The following is a 20068-nucleotide window of genomic DNA, read 5'->3' as shown; positions in this document are numbered from 1 at the left end:
TTCTGGTGCCACATTTAACATATTGGTAGAAGCCTGGTAGCACTGGTTCAAGTCTACAGTGATTACAGTCTCCTAGCAGAAAGACGGGTGCTCCAGGTGTGCCCAGCATTTGTACTTGAACACAGTCTGCCAACCTAGTTGCTGCTCTGGAAGCATTAGCACTAGGAGGAATATAAACCACACAGACAATAATATTTCCGAATTCTCTTGGAAGATAAAAAGGTCTCATCAAGAGACATAGCAGTTCCAGATCAGGGTCACAGTACTTTTCTCTCACGGTGTACTGACTGCACCAGTTTTTACTTACATACACACTTAGTCCTCCACCTTTGGATTTCCCAGACGAGCCATCCCGATCGGCCGTTGTGGACGTGAAAGCCCTCCATCTCTAGCATGGAGTTCGGAATATCCTCTCTAAGCCATGTTTCGGTAAAAACCAGTAGATTGGCCTCCTGGTACTCATGACTGTATCTCGTAAGTAAGCGGAGCTCGTCCATTTTGCTCCGTAGAGAACGCACATTACTTAAAATGACGGAAGGCAGCGGGGGCTTGTTTCCCCTTCTGCGGATCCGTTGTCTCACACCTCCTTTCCTGCCCCTCTTCCTCCGTCTGCCCGCCACTGGGCCACTGGTGGAGACATCCTTAAGGAGGTTCGCTGGTGGTATGTTACCTTTACACCGAAGGGCAAGCAGTTCCTCTCTTGTATAGGCACATAGCACTGACATGTTTAGAGAGCATGTTTCCAGGCCACTTGTACACAGCAACTCCCAACTTTCAGGAACAGCACAAGCAGCGTCTATAGTGTTGCCATGACAACACAGCAGTAGTAGCCCCATACATGTTTTATATTTCAGGATGACATTGTAGATGATAACCAGCATTCAAGGGCAAGTATCTGCATTAGCAGTGATGAAGACTGCCCTGGGACAAGCCCCAACAGTGGAGAAAGACAAAACTGGAAACTTGACGCAAGAGGACCTGATGGACCATTCCTTGCAGTAAGTCATGGTATTCCTGGAACTATGGGTCCTGAGAGTGGTCCTCCTGGCACAAGTAGTACAAGAAGTATAATTGGTCCTAATGGAATGTGCCCCGCACAAAGTGATGGTATTCCGGATACCAGTGGGCCTGATAGTGGTCCAAGCACTAGTGGTCCCGACAGTGGTCCTAGCTCAAGCAATACAAGACACGATGGACCACACAGTCTTGATGAGGACAACTACTCTTCTTATTTAACCCTTGTTGCTACCAGGTCTGGTGATAGCTCTGAGGATGAAGGATTACAGCAGGCAATAGTTGCCAGTATGGAGAGCCGCATGTGAGTAGTGCACATATAATGATCATTTGCATAGACTGTTTAGTTGTTAGTCCTTACATTGTACATCAAGAATACGACTGAATTGGTTTTAATATACAACCATGACGCTAGATGGGAGTACGACATATTGAATCTTTAGACATAGACGGCTTGTTAAAAAATGTGTCATATTACTGTTTCTGATCATTATTTTTGTGTTTTTTCGTAGTTGTGAGAATGTTCCTATGAAGACGATAGTGCTTGAACTGGCCAGCAAAATTAATGTAATTCAGCGCCGCATATTTAACAAATAGATCTGCTGTTTGTTAGGGGGGCATTCGGGGCTTCAAGAGATCGTCCTATGAGCCCAACCTGATGGTGTCTGTAAAGTTCTCAGATGACATGGGAAAAAATGAGGAAGGAGTTCATTTAGGAAGTCCAAGGAGGGAGTTTTTGAGGCTCCTAATGGAAAGCATTGCAAAGTGCCCCATGTTTGAGGGAACACAAAACAGCAAAAACTTCGCTCTCAACAGTACCGGTACTGTGGGTTTTTTTTGTTCTTGTTTTTCTCACTTAAAATTTAAATTTGTGCAACAAACTGATTTCATTAATGACTTCTAACAGTATTACATGTATTATTTTGTTGTTTTGCAGCTCGAAGAGAGGACTGGTACTATATGGCAGGCAGAGCCATCGCAGTAAGTTTGGTACATGGTGGTCCTGCACCAAACTTCCTCTCACTAGTTGTATTTTCTTTACTGGCTGGTGTTTCAGCACATCCAGTGCTAGAAGACATAGCTGATCCAGAACTCTTTGAAAAAGTCAAAAAGGTCATTTGCTACTCTCCGACTTTGGTTCATGCACAGTCAGTAAGCCTATGAGGACTGCCTTATGAAGGGAGATTCTTTTAATGATTATGCCATATTCTATTCAATTTATTATATGATGCCTGATATCTGAAAGCACAACCAAGGAGGACCTTGAGAAGGCAAAGGCACCTCTGCTTGACTACTTGGCCAATGAGGCCTCTTCGGTCAATCAAAGACAGGGATCTGCTGGTACAGGACATGTTTCAGGTCATCCACAAGGTTCAAGGTCAATTTCAAAGGTATTCAGTGTTCATTTACAGTTAACCAGAATATGTAATAGAATTCTACTCATCAACCAACATAGACTAAGTTTATGGATTTGATTATGTCAAAAATGTGAGGCTGGAACCAGTAATTCTAAATGAAGTAAGCAAATAGAATTGTTTGTTTTGATTGTTTTATATATTCTTTGAAGGACTGAAAACTCTTGGGGTTCTGGAGGAAATCCAGACAGCTTTCGCCCAATGTTCTGCTTCGAACCAAGCAACCTGACTGCTGACCAGGTAGATGATCTTTTCACCATTCACTTGTCACCAAAATGGAGCAACAAGACAGTTGCAGAGGAAGTGGTGATAACCTACTGGAGAGACTATCTTCAAGATGCAGAAGGTGCAATACTTGACATAGATCCTTACCTTTAGGTAGGCTAATTATACATATTTTATTAATAATAACCTACTTTTGAGGTATGGCAATCAAAGGGGAATTTTAATAAATATTTTTGTACGCATATATGTGTGTATATTGAATATAATGCATTAATGGGAGAATGAACAATTACAGAACATATTGGCCTTTGCTACTGGTGCGTCTGTTGTCCCTCCCATCGGGTTTTCACCAAGTCCATCTGTGGAGTTCATTCATCCAGGGGATGATGACTTCTCTTCCACACCCATGTTTCCAATGACCAACACATGTGTTAACTGCATCAGGTCGCTGCTTCATGTCAGGTCTTCAAAGAAAAGTTTGACTTTGCTTTGGAGAACACCTACGGATTTGACAGAGCCTGAGTTGGCATATTTTGTTTGTTTGCGGAAGAGTCCGCACGCGTGCACTGGTGAAAAGTCCGCACGCACGCGCTGGTGAAAAGTCTGCACGCACGCGCTGTGAAAAGTCTGCACGCACGCGCTGGTGCGCGCTGCACACGCACGTGCGCGCTGGTGCGCGCTGCACACGCACACATACACGCACTGGTGAAAAGTCTGCACACGCACACACACACACACACACACACACACTGGTGAAAAGTCTACACACGCACACACACTGGTTAAAAGTCCGCACACACACACACACACACACTACTGAAAAGTCCGCACATACACACTACTGAAAAGTCCGCACACACACACTACTGAAAAGTCCGCCCACACTCACTACTGAAAAGTCCGCACACACACAGACTACTGAAAAGTCCACACACACACACATACACTGGTTAAAAGTCCGCACACACACACACACACTACTGAAAAGTCCGCACATACACACTACTGAAAAGTCCGCACACACACACTACTGAAAAGTCCGCCCACACTCACTACTGAAAAGTCCGCACACACACAGACTACTGAAAAGTCCGCACACACATAGAGTACTGAAAAGTCCGCACACACACAGACTACTGAAAAGTCCGCACACACACTACTTAAATTTTCAGTCGTCTGTGTTAGAGCTTTATTCTGAATTATGTCACTAACGGCCCCTCATACATTAAGGGTCCTGGCTGTCTGTACATACCCTGACAAATCTCTTGGATTATATCTACTCCTTCCGCTCTACTGCCATCCCCCTGGCATCTTGTTTGATTTTCTTGTAACATTAACTACATTGTAAGGAAATACAGTGCATTACATACATTTTATACAAATGTAACCATGTCTTTATACATCATCCCCGTCAGAAAGTGTTTAAAATAGAAAGGTGCAGACAAAAAAACTAGGTCATAAGATATACTGATATCATTTCTGACCATAAAATGGTCCGCAATGAGTTTCAGGGTATTTACTCACCTGCATACCTGTCAAGGGGTCGAACACGACTGGCAAGGGGAACCCAAAAGCACGACAGAGTAGCGGGCAAGTAAAGTTTTAGAACAAGTTTAATAATACAGGCAGGGGTCAGGTACCGGGTAATCAGTCCAACAAACCAAACCAAAAGGGGTCGACGAAAGGCAGGGTCTGGGAAACAGGCTGGGTCAATTACAGGAATAAGAATAGCAGGCAGGAATCGAAGGCTGGAGAGTCAGGGCAAACACTAAAACAATCTGGCAGAGAGCAGAAGGCTGAGCTGGCATTTGAAGTGTGGAGACAGATCGGGGAGTGGCTGCAGGTGTGTTGAGAGACGCCAGGTGCAGGGAATGAAGTGACTGCAGATGAGACAGGATCTGGAATGATATGGCATGTTCGAAAAGAAAACAAAGAAAAGGAAAGCTTAATTGTCCGGAGACATGACGATACCATTATTGGTCTAAAAGTGACACACATGTGAAGAGTACATTTTTCATCTTAACTCTTAAAGAGGAAAACTAATCACTGCATAATCACTGTCCCTCTTCTGTTTATTTGACTGGTTAGAATGAGATGGAGAAGAAGGGAGATGGAAAGGTGGGGAGGGGAGCAGGCAGTGGGCAGCTGGAGACACGTACACTCGTTAGCCTTGCATGCACTCCCTTTCAAATGACGCCTTAATGATTTATAGATGTTTGCTTTAAAAAGTCATTGGCATTAATTCCATGGATCATTAACCATTTAATTAAAATTAAATTCTGTGTTAGGACTAAAGCAGATGGAGAGTATTTCCTCCTGGTGGGAGCTTGTTGAATCACCTCATTTTCGGAAATGCCTCATATCGGGGGGGTGATGTGTACTGACACATAGCTGACATGTACACAGAATAACCGAATGAGAAGAACTGAACCACAGTGATTGAGCTTAGCTCAGATGTTTACATATAATATTAAACATCAAATTGTTCCACATAAAAATGCCTAAAGTGATTTCATGTCATGTCATTTATCGACCTGCAGAATGATTAACAAAAGTTAAGCAACAAGCACACTGAACAATTTCAAAGGCAAAGTTACGCAGATGAAAATCAAAATATAGGTTGTCAATTTGTAGCATGTAAATGCAAAAAAATAGCTTAGAGTGGTAGGTCATGACCTGAATAGAGAGTGTTTTTTTTTTTTTTTTTAATTTTAGTTGTTTAAACATGAGACCTCATGCACAACACTATTCTGAATCATACGGTATTGTGATATCCCCGGTATTCTGTGGGGTTCGCAACACTTTTATGAGGGGGCATGTGAATGTGAAAGGGGAGTTTTGAGCGGGAGTTTTCCCGTCCGTGAGTGTTTATGGTTATGGCTGGATGCGATAAATAAAGCTCGCCAAAGAAGTACAAAGTTGTCATCCTTGTCCGCACGCACGACACTGAAGGGTTGTTACACTGGTGTCAGAAGCTCGAGATTTCAACCCTGCCTCCGAACGACCATCCCGGAGTCGTTTGAAGATAATTGGACTGTGCCATTGAGAGAGAGACTTCAGTCTGCTCCACGAGACCAGCAGCTTTGCCCCCCATTGCCGCTGCCGCGGTGACTGAGGCATCGGACCAGAGACTGGCGTGGGTGGAGGAACTCATGCGCACGGTGACGACACATACAGCCCGGGCCCTGCGGAACAACGTTGGACACCATCTCCTGATCTGCTGGAGGTGCGGGCGTCCTGGCCACTGTTCCATGACTGCAATGCGGCAGGCGGTCTGCAGGGAAATGAGAGGGGATCCGTGCAGCCCGGTCACCACAGATCCGTGTAACGGCACACTAGGAGCAGCCAGTTTCATCAGTGGGTAGGGGGAGCATGGACTTACCTATTCAGACTGACCCTGTAGTGACTGTAGGCTGGACGGGGGTGGGTAACTTGTGTCATGTACCTGTGTTAGTGGGTAATGTGTCATGCTCAGCTCTGGTAGACACAGGGTCCACCGCCACTTTAGTGAGGCCTGACGTCATTCCAGTAGGGACCGTCCTAGAACAGACCTCGGTAAAATTGCAGACAGTGACTGGGGAGACAGCCTCTATGAGAGGCAGGGGGACTTTTGTGTTCACACAGGGAAATCTAGCTGTGACTTTTCAGGCGTGGGTGGCAGAGGTGCGTGATCCATGTATCTTGGGGCTAGATCTTCTGTGTTTCAAGGGATGTACGCTAAATCCGAGCTGGTTTTGCCAGTGGGTTATAGTGTTCAGCTAACGTTCGCCACACAACAAGTGCGAGAGGTAATGCCTACTTACAGCGCCTCAGCACGCCCTGTGAAATTCAGCTCAGGGGCTGCCATTCCGCAACAATCCACCCCAGCTGACTTCAGGGCTGGGGTTTATACCCCAAAGAAGAAGAATGGGCGCTGTCCTAAATTGGACTGTCATTGGGATGGGCCATGCAGAGTGACAGAGAGGGTAGGTGAGGTGATTTACACGGTTTGAGTTCCTCCTAGAGGCAGGGGTGTGGTTCTGCACTGGGACCGCTTAGCACCTTACTTAGGGAGGCCTGTGTTCCTGTGTTTGAGGGGGGGGTGCCTTCACAGACGGACTCTGGACCCCCAGCTGATCAGACTTCACAAGACCCTCCTTCGCTTGATGCCCAGGACAGCCCATCTGTTTCCCCGCCACAAGCCCCTGTGTCAAGGAGAGGCCGGCCACAGACACTACGACGGAGGCCTCCACGGTTTGATGACTTTTTAATGACCCCTCGGGGATGAGGAGCTTCATAAGAGGGGGGGCAGTGTGATATCCCTGGTGTTCTGTGGGGTTCGCGAGACTTTGGGAGGGGGCGTGTGAATGTGAAAGGGGAGTTTTGAGCGGGAGTTTGCCAGTTCGTGAGTGTTTATGGTTATGGCTGGATGTCGGTGTAGGTTCTCATACCTGCTTTTGACTCTCACCACCCACTGGAGCACAAGCTGGGCATTATCAGGACCCTGCAAGACAGGGATGATAAGCTACCAACCAGTGCCCAAGACCAGGTGAAAGAGCACCAACATCTGAAATGGGCACTGAAAATGTGTGGCTATCCTGACTGGACCTTCGTGAAAGCCCACACAAGATCCAGAAAGGAGAACAACCCAGTGAGGATGGAAGAGAGCAAGTGCAATGGTATAGTGATCCCGTATGTGTCTGGAGTGTCTGAAAAGCTGAGGAGGATCTTTAACAAACACAAGGTCCCTGTGTAATTCAAGCAGGTAACACCCTCCGACAAAGACTGGTCCACCCAAAAGACCCCACACCACACAGTCAGAAGAGCAATCTGGTGTATGCAGTTAAATGCAGCGAGGAATGCTCTGTTGTCTACATAGGGGAAACCAAACAACCACTACACAGACGCATGGCTAAACACAGAAGAGCCAACACATCAGGACAGGACTCGGCAGTCTTCCTTCACCTCAAGGAAGACGGACACTCATTTCAGGACACAGATGTTCAGATCTTGGACAGGGAAGATAAATGGTTTGAGAGAGGAGTGAAAAAGGCCACCCACGTCAAAGTGGAGAAACCATATCTGAATAGAGGGGGTGGTCTGCGACATCACCTTTCTCCCACATATAATCATGTCCTTTTGAAACTCCCAAAAAGATTGTCTCAGTGGATTGACCCAGGTGATGTGTCTCATGCTAATGACCCTCATTAGCATACAAAGGTGTAACTCACATCTCAATGACCCCATTTGACACCCCCACCAACAATCGTTGAGGAGCCAGACGGGTTTCACGACGGTCGTTGGAATGTGAAAAGCACTGGCCACAGCCCACAGGGTTTATAAGCTGGGACATTATCAGCCACTCTCTGAACTGAAGAAGTCTCTTGGATGAGAGACGAAACGTCTTCAAGAACTTTCTTATGGCTGGATGTGTTAAATAAAGCTCGCCAAAGAAGTCAAAAGTTGTCATCCTTGTCTGTACACACGACACTGAAGGGTTGTTACAGTATTTTCATGCCAACTGATGGTGGTTTTGCTCATGAAAAAATCTTCCTTTACAGTTCTGTGTTTCTGATGTCAATTTCAACACACACACACACACACACACACACACACACACACACACACACACACACACACACACACACACACACACACACACACACACACACACACACACACCACTTATTAACAAAACCATATTTAACAAGGAGAAATGGCACTGGCATGAACTGATGTGAATCCCTGGAAGGAAAAAAATAGGGCATTTGTCACTGTTCCTCTCAGACACTAACAATACATTTCATATATTTCAGCTGTATTCCTAATTATTCCTTTCTGCATTACTTCAGATCAATTATTGTGAATCATTTCTTCTTGTACCTTCTACTGACAGTAACACAGGAAAGCTTTGCAAAATGATGATACACTATAATTAAGAAGCAACACTCCATCACTGGCCATGGAATCAGTGTATTACCTTAAATTGCTTTCTAAATGGGTCTATGTTACCTAATATGTGGTTTTCTCTGCGTGTTTCAACAAAGTGAAATGAACTTGGTGGGAGGATAGAAATAAAAAAGCACAGATTGATTAGTGTGCTCATTGGAGTAATTCAACCCCACTCATTTTCTCTCTTCAGGTTTTTATAGCATTTGCAATAGCAAAGCAGTAATGGCCCACACACAAACACACATACATGCACTCAGAAGTACACACTGAGCACTTTGCAGGACAAGATGTGGTTTAAAAGTGCTGGGAAATGAAAGAGGGTCAAAGGGATTAATTCATGTCTCTATACGCGATTGAAAGTGTATTTGTTTGCCACCAATGTAAGCTGAGATATAATGGTCCATTTTGGTCATCTGATCATCTCCTACACATCTACTTCTTTACACATCACACATTTTCTAGCCCTCTCAAAGCAGAATGGTACAATACAGACTAAGCTTTTAACTGCTTAAGCATTTTACCCCATAAGACTTATCACTGGTAATAATTTGGGATATAAGCTGCTGTTGCATATAAAATTATTAAATTGACCACTTTGTTTTATTATTTTGGATTAGTTTATTGCTTTGGTTTTGGTGTGGCTAAGTGTAACTATAGCTAAATATTTTGTGTCCCAGTCAGTGTGGGTATCAAAAGATACAGTATATCATTTAAAGTGTTCTACACAACACATTAATAAAAATCAAATTGACATTACAAATAAGTAGTTCGTGCATTTTTACACACATCACTAAGAACTAAAAACAATGATCCAAAAGAGTAAAGTGCAGGGTTATCATGGATTTGCAAGTAAGGTAAGCACGTAGGAATTCAGTTCTATAAACTGCATGACAACTTGCAAATGGTCTTTGGTTACTATAAATGCGTGATTAGGTGTGATTATTCCCCTGAAGCTCTACAAGCTTAACAAAATTATTCCTGTCCTTGGCTTATAACATACAATTCCCTTGTCCTTATACAATTCAAGTCAAATTACACTTTAACATTCACTCATTCATTTATTTTCAATACCCACTTCTTCTGCTCTTGCAGGTCATGGACACTTTAACATTGGACTACTTTTTTGATAGCAGCATCACATCCATTGAACTTGTGACTTTTAGGAGATTTTTTTTTCTTGAATATCTTTGCACAACACCAGAATAGCTTCCCATAGCTGGAAAACGAATTATCAAAAGTGTCTGAGATTAATGACAAAGATCCAAAGAGCCCTGAGTTACAATACATATAGTTTAATTGAAAAACAAAAACAAGAAGTTAATACCGATAACACATGAATGCAGTTTGCATGATAATTTGTAATGCAGTGTATTTACGTGACATGAGAATAACACTTTTGAATAATGTAGATGAAAAGCATTAGCATAAGGGTATGACCAGTCTGGCTTTTGGGTCCTACAGTTGATGCCATTTTTGTGGAATAATTGCCACAATAGCATTGATCCTTCCACAAAAGACTTTCAGGGTAAACCTTTGAAACTATCTCTCTTATCACACTGTTTGGGCAGATGATAACAGTTCCTCCGAGGTTCTGATTTTTCCCACCCATTTCTTTGCTTACATCTGGCTAACAGCCACCAGGCAGCACCACATCAATATCACAAGTACCCACCAGAGTCTAGCTCAAACAATTGGGGAGTTTGGAGGTAGCAGATGCTGAGTTGATATGGGGTTTCCTGAAATCTACCCAGGGGTTTTAGATTCATTTAAATGATTGAGATTACTTTTAAGTACTATACACATTAATTGATGTTGAGAGCTGAGAAATATGGAAGCTTGAGGATATAAGGCTACCATGAATGGAATTATCCAATCTCTTTATTTTCTGTGAATACATAGACATATGTCCACACAAAGAAATGTCTCAAGGACTTGTTCTTCAACTTGTCTGCCAAAGACAGCAGGAATTTACTATGTACTGGTACTTTGTACTGGTACTACCAAAGAGTGAAATTTATTTTAATACTTAACTTATTTTGTTACTTCTCATCTCAGGATGTTACTTCTCATCTCAGGAGAGTCTGAGGGTCCTTTTTTGACACGGCATGCTTCGGATTGAACTAACAACAAAATGGGTGACCCCTCCATCAACCAGTTCATACCCCCCCACCCCATGCATACAGAACTATTATATCCCGCCCTATCATCCTTTCTGTGTCTTTCCCATAGGCCTCATTGTCATTTTCCCTTGATTTTGGCCAACAAGGTGCTGCTAGTTCCCCAAGGAGCATACTGGCTTGTGGTCAGAGACTCGTTCAGCTGCCAAATCAACTGAGGGCAATGATCCCCCTGCTGTGTGTTTCTGCATGAAGGCTGTTGGGTTGCTGGTACTGGCCAATTGATTTACTGCCTTTGGCTAGGACACTCTCAAAGGAGCTTCTATACTGGCTAGAACATCATTTGGGGCACATTTGGCAATGGTGGCTCAACGGCCCTCTTTAAAATGCATCATCCAGAGATAAAAATAAATGAATGGTATCAAAGACATGTCAACCATGATGCTTTTTTTTTTAATGACAGATGGAAATAAAGGACAGCACACTAAAGCATTGTTTTTCCATGCAGAACAGTATTAAATTCAGAACAGACAAACCACAAACAACACAAGAAAGCTTGACATGAATAAGACTGTTTTGGATGTGAATACATGAGTGATGTACATGTCAAAGTCATCTGACAGAGCTGTGTCTGACATTTAATAATTCTCCACCGGTACTATATTAACAAGTGATTTTGTATGTCTCTGATCAAGAGAATCACATTATGTCATTCAAAAACAAATGCCAGGGCATTGCTGTTTGACACATGCAGTTCAGTGTTTGTTCCTTCATAGTTTGTCACTAGGTCCAGTGAATAGCTACCTAGACATTGTGAGAAGTCTTTGTGTTCCACGATATCTAGGTACAATTTATTTGTTGATACTTATAGACAAGGGAAAAGCGAAAGATGTGGATGAGTGGCAGCATTTTGTTTTGCATTTGTCTCCAAATAGATGCATAGCTGTCATTCAAGGTCCCATGGAAGATTGCTATCAAATGTAATCGCTTCAAAGCTTATTCCCATGAATGCCCGCTTACGGATACAGCTCTTTCAGGTGTCTGTCAAAGGGATGTTGCAGAGGGGGATGCAACAAAATCTTCAAATATATGAATTTAAATATAGAAGGGGCACAGACATTACAATTCACATCAGGCACTCCTCAAGCAACAAAATGAATGTGGTTTCATTGTGTTTTCATCTCTTTTAAGACTAATACTTTTCGGAAAAAAATAAAGAAGAAATGGATTTCAGATTTCAGTCTTTTAATAGTTTTAAAATCATATAAAAAATTGAATGGTGATCTTTTCTTTACATAACAAAGTCAAGTAGTTTCACAAAACAGAATTTGCAACAAATTGATTAAGTAATTGTTCTCTTTTCTTTTTTTATCTCTGTTTTCCAAATTATTAGAGCTGCTTGGTTGAGTGGTTTAACTTTTGATCTGCAAATAGTGTCCGTAAAATCAATCAAATATTGCAAAGTACATATTTGCAATATTTGGAATCAATCAACTCATTACTTAGTATGGATTTGCTATAGTACACCCTGCAGTCTTCTTAACAGCAATCAAACCCTTTAAATCAGACTCTGCAGTCACCTAGGACAACAGAAATATTGGTTTAAAGATGTTGCCATTAAAACACACAAACAAAATAATCAGTTTTTTTCCATCAAAGTGCGCAGGAAAAGTACCTGTAAATTGTTGTAGAAGCTTGGATATTCTATTAAAAAAATTGCTGACTCAAGTGCAATATGAAATACCTGATAACTGGAAATTATACCTTTTTTTAATATGGCAGAAATGAAATCCCTCTTTTAAAAGGCGACACACCGGACTGTAATGCACATGGACACAGCTACATAGCTGCTCTTCAGATAATTTAGAGACGGTCATTTAATTGGACAAACAAACAAGTTACCATGAATGGAATGGATGGTTGTGATAGGAAGGGATAAAAAACGGAATGATGAAGACATATTTTTAATAGAGGGATCACCAAGAACTTTGTGAGGATGCACAATGATTAATTTAATTAAATTCTGTTCTTAACATGGCAAAATTCTCACAACAATGGCAACATAGTAATCATTATTCATGTAGTTTGACAATTACAGTAGTACTAAACATAACATCCAGTTTAGGATGATGGGACTCCTATTAGTTTTGCAGGTATTTGGGTATTTGGGTCCTATTATGAAAATCACACTTTTTCAGGTCTCTACATATACATAGTGGTCTAACCCGACCAACTCCTAGAATCTGGTAAACAAACGTTTCCTGCATCAATAAATATTTGGAGTTTTAGGAATCCATGGCCCGGACTGAATCAAAACAATCGGATTTTGCTAGAATGGCCTTTTGTTAAGTCACAAATGGTGCACTGTGATTGCACAGAGTGATTGACGATATTGATTGGTTGACATGTCCAAGGGCATGTAGGAATGTGTCAGGTTCTTGCTTTCAAAGGAGAAAATAACTGCTGTTTTCTGACAGTCGTGTGTGTGTGTGTGTGTGTGTGTGTGTGTGTGTGTGTGTGTGTGTGTGTGTGTGTGTGTGTGTGTGTGTGTGTGTGTGTGTGTGTGTGTGTGTGTGTGTGTGTTCAGGCCTTGAAATTAACTATTTTTCTTGGTAGCACTGGTGCTCCCAAATTTAGAAGTTAATAGCACCAGCAAAGACTTTAGGAGCACCTACCCAAAAGCAGGGCGTACAGACAATATACTGTATGTAACATGGCATGTATTTTATTCACAGAACCATCAACACTTTTGTAAACATGTTTGTAACATTAGTTGGATCTCCTGGCTCTCAGTCCTTCTCTCATCCACCTTTTCACTGAAGGCCCAGCAACAAAGTTCTCCTCAGGAGGACCCTCTACACCAAAGTCACGGAGGTCCGGTTAGAAAAATTTCCTCTGAGTAAAAGGTCCGAACCTAAGTCCACTTTGTGTCTTATAGCCGGCCACTATATCCACATTATCATTTATTATCAATTTTCAATGCAGGATATGTTTAAGTGAGTGCACAGCTAGAACTTTTACCTCACCATAAATAAAAGTAGACCCAGGCAAATACATTTTAAGCCTTTATGTTAGGTTGAAGAACACACAAACCTCAGAATTAAAAATAAAGTGCAGCTGAATAATCCCTTTTCTCGTAAATTAAAGACATCCCAGCCTAAAGAACTGAAGGCCTACTATTCAAATAAAAAAACATTAACATGTTCAGAAAGCATGAATAAAAAGTGGCTCTTTCAGAGGAAAAATGCAAACAGAACTTTCTTCATGAGAGAAAGGGGCATGTGGCTGTGCACACCTTGTTTTATTTGTGGTGGTCACCTTGTGGTGGTGTCTTTAATGTTGGTGAAAGAGACCATAGGACTTGATCAGCATATTTTATTGCTGCATGTATGTCCTCTCCTCTTGTGTGTGTCAGTGGTGTCACACTCAGCAAAGAGCTCCTTATCTTTGTGAAGGAATCTGACACACACACACACACACACACACACACACACACACACACACACACACACACACACACACACACACACACACACACACACACACAACAACTACAACTCATCAATGGCCACAGATATGTATGGTGCTCTCTGAATAGCTGCATCAAGATGTTAATATTTCTGATTTTCTGGTTGCTGTTGAAGCTGACATTGGGAGTTCACGGGATAATTCTGCACAAAAGATCTGTGCTTTGTTTTGTAATGGCACTTCATGTTACCACTTTTAATTCCTGCTACGTGTTTAGACTATATGAGGTAAAATGGTTTTGAACTGCCTGACGGAGGAATAAACATAAATTTTGTCTACTCATTGTTAACCAGCGGTTTTCCTTGTTAACCTCCCTTCGTTTGGAGCTATGCTGTTTTCCTTCTTCTGTGCTCCGCTGTAGCGGTAAACTCACAGCGGTAGTGAGCTGTCTCACTTCCTGGTATGCTGACAGCGTAGGGTAGACAAACGATCTGATTGGCCGAACTCAGTTGCATTATTACTATATTAACTGGAGGAGCAGCACCCGCCGTCTGTAGCCGCGAACTGCAAGTAAAAATGCGCCAAGAAAATCTACTCTTGTGAATTTATCATGTAGTGATTACGGGTCCGGACAGAACCATCAAGCGGTCCGGATCCGGACTGCGGTCCGCCATTTGATGACCACTGCTCTATGGAGTAAGAGAAAGAGTGAGAGAGAAGAGGAAAAGAATGACGCACCAGATTTTTTTTCCCTAGTCGCACCGGTGCTCCCAAATATATTTAATAGCCGCACTGATAAAAATTTGGGCGCATATGCAACCAAAATGGTCGCAATTTCGAGCCCTTGTGTGTGTGTGCGCACATTCGTGTGTGGTTCGTGATCAGGCTACATAGCGGTGTGTGGTAATGACCTGGCTCAGAGCTACATACTGAAAGTATTTGGCATTTGGCTAATTAGTTAGCAGTCAAATGTGTGTGTGTGTGTGTGTGTGTGTGTGTGTGTGTGTGTGTGTGTGTGTGTGTGTGTGTGTGTGTGTGTGTGTGTGTGTGTGTGTCCGCCAAAGGCTATCCCCAGTTCAGAACAATTGTCTGTTTCTTGGTGAATGAAAGCAGCTTTAGCTCTTCTAAGTGATCGGAGAACTCCGTGTATCCACACAGACACACACACACACACACACACACACACACAAACACACACGACAATACAAGAGAAAATCCCATGTTTCATTAGTTTGCGTTAGCTTAGCTCCCGTGTTATCCACGATCTGTCATTGTCCATGCCAATTTTCGGAAAACACAGCTTTAACAATCACAATACAGTGTACATCATCGCTTTGAAGTGGGATGTAATTATCTCACCGGCCGGTCTCATCCTGTTTATACAATGAGCCACGTCTTTTTCAGTAAAGACTGGGGAATATGAGAAAGTAGGTCCACGCTCAGCGCCGAAAAATCAACCATTATATCATGATAAAAACACAAATGGAAAACACAAGAATTACAGCGAAATATGTAGCAGCAAAGTTACTGAAAGTTAAAAAGACAATGCCGATCGATCGATCTGTAATGCAGGCGCGTTCGAGTGGCGCACGTGAACGCACAGGGCACGGCAGTGTTGATTGGGTAGCTCAGAGGGGCGAGAGAGATAGGGAAGGCTCAGAGGGGGGAGGGGTGGAGATAGGGAGTTGAGAGCTACCCCCCATTAAAACAGGTCTTTAGAGAGCGGAAGAGGATTTATCAATATTTAATCAAAGATATTGAGTACCACGGATCACTTTGGGGCAAGACATTTCAAATACAGTGTAGTTGGACATCTGGCGGCTCAATGACATGAACTTAAAAAAAAATAATATGGGGTCTTTAATAGACCTAATTAAGCTGGTAGCTAACATGCAATACTAATAATACTAAAGTTCATGTCAGATTTTACTGTAAAAGAAAAGAGGAAAAGAGAGGGAATCACAGATGACAGTCGCCTTACACAATAATAATAGGCTAGGGTGAATAATTTTGTTGGTCAGAATTTTTAACATTTAAAAAAAATCTATTTTAAGGTTAATTATTCTTGCTCATTTCTAGCTCAACTTTGTTCCTGCTTTGACAAAGTACATTAACTGGAATTTGCATCAGTAATGATGCAAAAATCTTTTGATAATTTCTTTTTTAAAATGTATTTATTATTTGTATTTCCATTGCAACAATTTGATGTATACTTCCTGACTGATTATATGTTTTCAGACATGATGTGATGACCTGTGTTGTTGATCGCTACAAAAAAGGAATGAAGAAATATTGAAATTTTGAAAGACCGTTTTAATTATTTCATCAGAGTAAATATTTATATGGATAATTGTTTAGTCATTTCTGATTAAGAGTGCAGGCTGCTTATCACTCAAGATTTCTTCCACTGACACTTAATTTTGAGAGATCTCCATGTGAAAACAGAGAGGTCACTCAGAGAACTTGAGTCCCAGTGCAAAACTAGCTCTGATTTGTTTGAACTGTATAGGAACCACTGAAAACAGCTTAGCAAAAAAGTAGGGAAGTCATATGACTCTAAAAGCATAACTAGTGCTCACTGAATTCAACAATGAATTATGCATTGAACAATATTTATGGACCCAAGAGATGACAGGGTTTTGATACATCCTGCTGACACTGTCAAAGCCAGGAATCACTTAAGCTAGTCCACAAGATACGTAGGTATAGGTATAAAGAAAGTAGATCTACCCAAGCCTCTGAAAGACAGGGCACTGTCTGATGGGGGGTCATGGACAATACCCATTGTATTCAATGTCCTCAAAAGGGGAGAGATGCTGCCACATTCAGTTGATAGAGCTGGGTTAATGTTGAACAGGTGAAGTGTATCTGCATGGCAGAAAGCACCAGCAAGTCCCCCAAAGCACACTAAATCCCCCTGATCCAGTTGCACAATCCTCATTCATATCCTTAAATAGTGGTCTGCCCAGAAACTCCTGTCTGTTTCACAAAAAGTCCCTGATATGCATCACTATAATGGTGTAAAGGGCTTAAGAGAGGACTGTGTCTTCTTGTGTTCCTTCTCTACCCATGAGGACAAGAAGGGAAAAAGCTCAATTTTTTAGTGGTGCAGCTTAGAAAACATTAGGGAGAAATGTTTGACATGCAAAACTACACCTATACTGTCTAGCCAAAAGCTCCAGATGTCTTAAGAGATGGATGGCTGTTTTAATGGACACGTGTCTCATTTATTCCAATCTATTTTTTTCTAAATTAAAATTAATAGACTAAATATTCAGTCACATTTATTTTTTTATTCCTGCTAGGTAACATCTAAAGCACACCATAGAACTGAAGCAACTTGAAATGTATCACTCATTGTTCTCTTTTTTGGACCATACAGGCCTTTACTTATAGGTCAGCTGAGGTGTGCACATGGGCCCACTTCACAGACACAAGCTCTTTGGTGCTGCCTCATATTTCACGGGTGCAATTGAAGTGGCTGCACCTGAATAGGTGCATCACTATGTGGCCAGGACATCAGTCTAAAATAGAGGATGGATGAAGAGAAAGTATCCACACTTGTAAAAAGATTCACCTGGGGAAAATACTAAATGCTTTTCTTTTCATCACAAAGACTTCAAAAACAGTTTTTATTTGAACATTTTAAGAGGGGCTTGTTTTAATAAGTGTCATCTGGAAATGACATAGTCCCCTACATTTCTGCAGAAATTGAGCAAAATGCACCTGTATACTGTGTATTATGATCCCCATTCCATTGAGTGAGTATTTCTATATAATAGCCAAAATCATCTTCTCACGAAGACCTCAACTTGTTGAGAAAATTCAAAATACTAACCATCTTATCATGTTGATTTACCTGTAATGGTTGGTGAAGTTGAAATGAATACATTTTATGCGCTGGAAAAGATAACCACCACTCAGTCGCCTAATGTAACATGTTCCTGTGGAGACCACACAAAATAAAAAATAAAAATCAAATATGTCTGGTGAAGTTAATATGTCTAAATTTTGTTGTAGTTGTATCTATCAAAGATAATTTAAAGAGGACACTTTCTTTCAGGTCGGAGGCTTGATTTCTTCTTCCTTTATTGTACTTTACAATAGCATGTCCCCCCAAAAGACTATGCTCTCATGAGGGGAATATACATATATGTCAGATAAAGGGTAAGTCTTATGGACTGGCTACAATAAACAGGTCATTGTAGGTTTAGGGGGATGGCTTATTTTTCTCCAAAGCACAAACAGCTGTGGCACAAGCAAAGCCACTCATGTCAAAGACGGCATGTTGATGCTTCACTCCACATATTATTGTTACATACAGTGTAGCTGTTCGTGACAGGCTGATGACCACAGTTTCCCTGCAAGCATTGACTTAGTTCAGCAAACCTGACTGGATCAATCTAGAAGCTGGAGTGGAAATATTGTAAAAACAGTTGTATTTGTTTATAGTCACTGATTTTCTCTGCTGGTATACAGTATGCTGTTCTTGATTCAATGTGAAAACGTATCAAAGCGGGTGGAACGGTGGTGCAGTGGTTTGCACTGTTGTCTCACACTAAGAAGGTTTGAGTCCTGTTCTGTGTGGAATTTTAATGTTTTCTCTGGTTTCTCCTGTTTCCTTTTATCTCCAAAAACATACACTTTTGGTGGATTGGGCGGTTCTAAATTGTCTGTAGGTGTGACTGTGTACATGAGTGGTGGTTTGCCTTTCGTGCGGTTCCGAGATACGCTGGCAGTGTCCGGAGCGTGTCTTCGCTTCATATCCGTTGGGAAAGGCTCCAGCAACCAATGACCCGCAAAAAACGGAAAAAGGGGTTTGGAAGTTTAATGAAAACTCCACTCCATGGTGAGTAAAATCAGATGAGAAAATATACAGATAAAAGAAAGTTTGTCGTGATAATAGAAATGCTGTTGCATACAATTTCTTTGTGCATAAATTATACATAAATTAGTTGGTTTTTAATTTTGGTGCAGTAAATATTGCTGCAACGCACAGCCAGTTAGTTTAGCTCACCATTGTTGACTCTTAACAACAATATGAGAGGTAAATGTAAAATTTGTGTGTTTTGAGTGTTTTATTTTAAGTTAAAATCAGCTTATGGCTGTGGCTTAACATTCTGAATATGTGACCGTATTGACTTGCTCATTTAATTTTTAACAAGACAGTCAGTGACCATATTATCAAATTTTATTCCAGTTCTTTTCAAATCAATCTTATATTATGCTTTTTTTAAATTCATCTCATTCAGCTGCCAGATGTCCAACTATACTGTATGTGAAATGTCTTGCCCCAAAGTGATCCGTGGTCCTCAGTATCTTTGAATGAATGTTGATAAATCCATTTCCGCTCTCTAAAAGTCTGTTTTAATGGGGCGTAGCTCTCAGCTCCCTATTTTCACCCCTCCCCGCTCTGAGCCTTCTCTATCTCCCTCCCCCCTCTGAGCTGACCGATCAATACTGCCCTCCCCCGCGCATTCACGTGTGTGTTTACTTGCACCACTCGAATGCATCTGCATTACAGATCAATCGCTGTAGTGTGGAACTTTTGTAACTTAAAGTAACTTTGCTGCTACGTATTCGCTCCAATTCTCCTCGTGTTTTCCAATCGTTTTTCATGATATAATGGTTGATTTTACGGCGCTAAGTTGGACCTGCTTCCTGATTTTCCCCAGTCTTTGCTGAACAAAGACTCGTGGCTCATTGTATAAACATGATGAGACCGGCCGGTGAGATAATTACATCCCGCTTTAAAGCGGTGATGTATCGCTATTGTTAAAGCTGTGTTTTCCGAAAATCGGCATAGACAATGACAGATTGCGGAGCTAAGCTAACGCAAACTAATGAAACATGGGATTTTACCTGTAAGACCAAGTTTTTCTCTTGTATTGTTGTGTG

The 20068-nt window shown here is 41.7% G+C and overlaps 1 pseudogene; it reads left to right on the top strand.

The window, feature by feature from the left end:
* Positions 1–909: 909 nt before the first annotated feature.
* Positions 910–3176, top strand: LOC137596268 (G2/M phase-specific E3 ubiquitin-protein ligase-like; annotated as a pseudogene).
* The last annotated feature ends 16892 nt before the right edge of the window (positions 3177–20068 follow it).

Source organism: Antennarius striatus, chromosome 1, assembly GCF_040054535.1.
Source record: "Antennarius striatus isolate MH-2024 chromosome 1, ASM4005453v1, whole genome shotgun sequence".
NCBI classification, from domain to species: Eukaryota; Metazoa; Chordata; class Actinopteri; order Lophiiformes; family Antennariidae; genus Antennarius; species Antennarius striatus.
The sequence above is the reverse complement of the archived record's forward strand: the minus strand, read 5'-3'. Positions and strand labels throughout refer to the sequence as shown.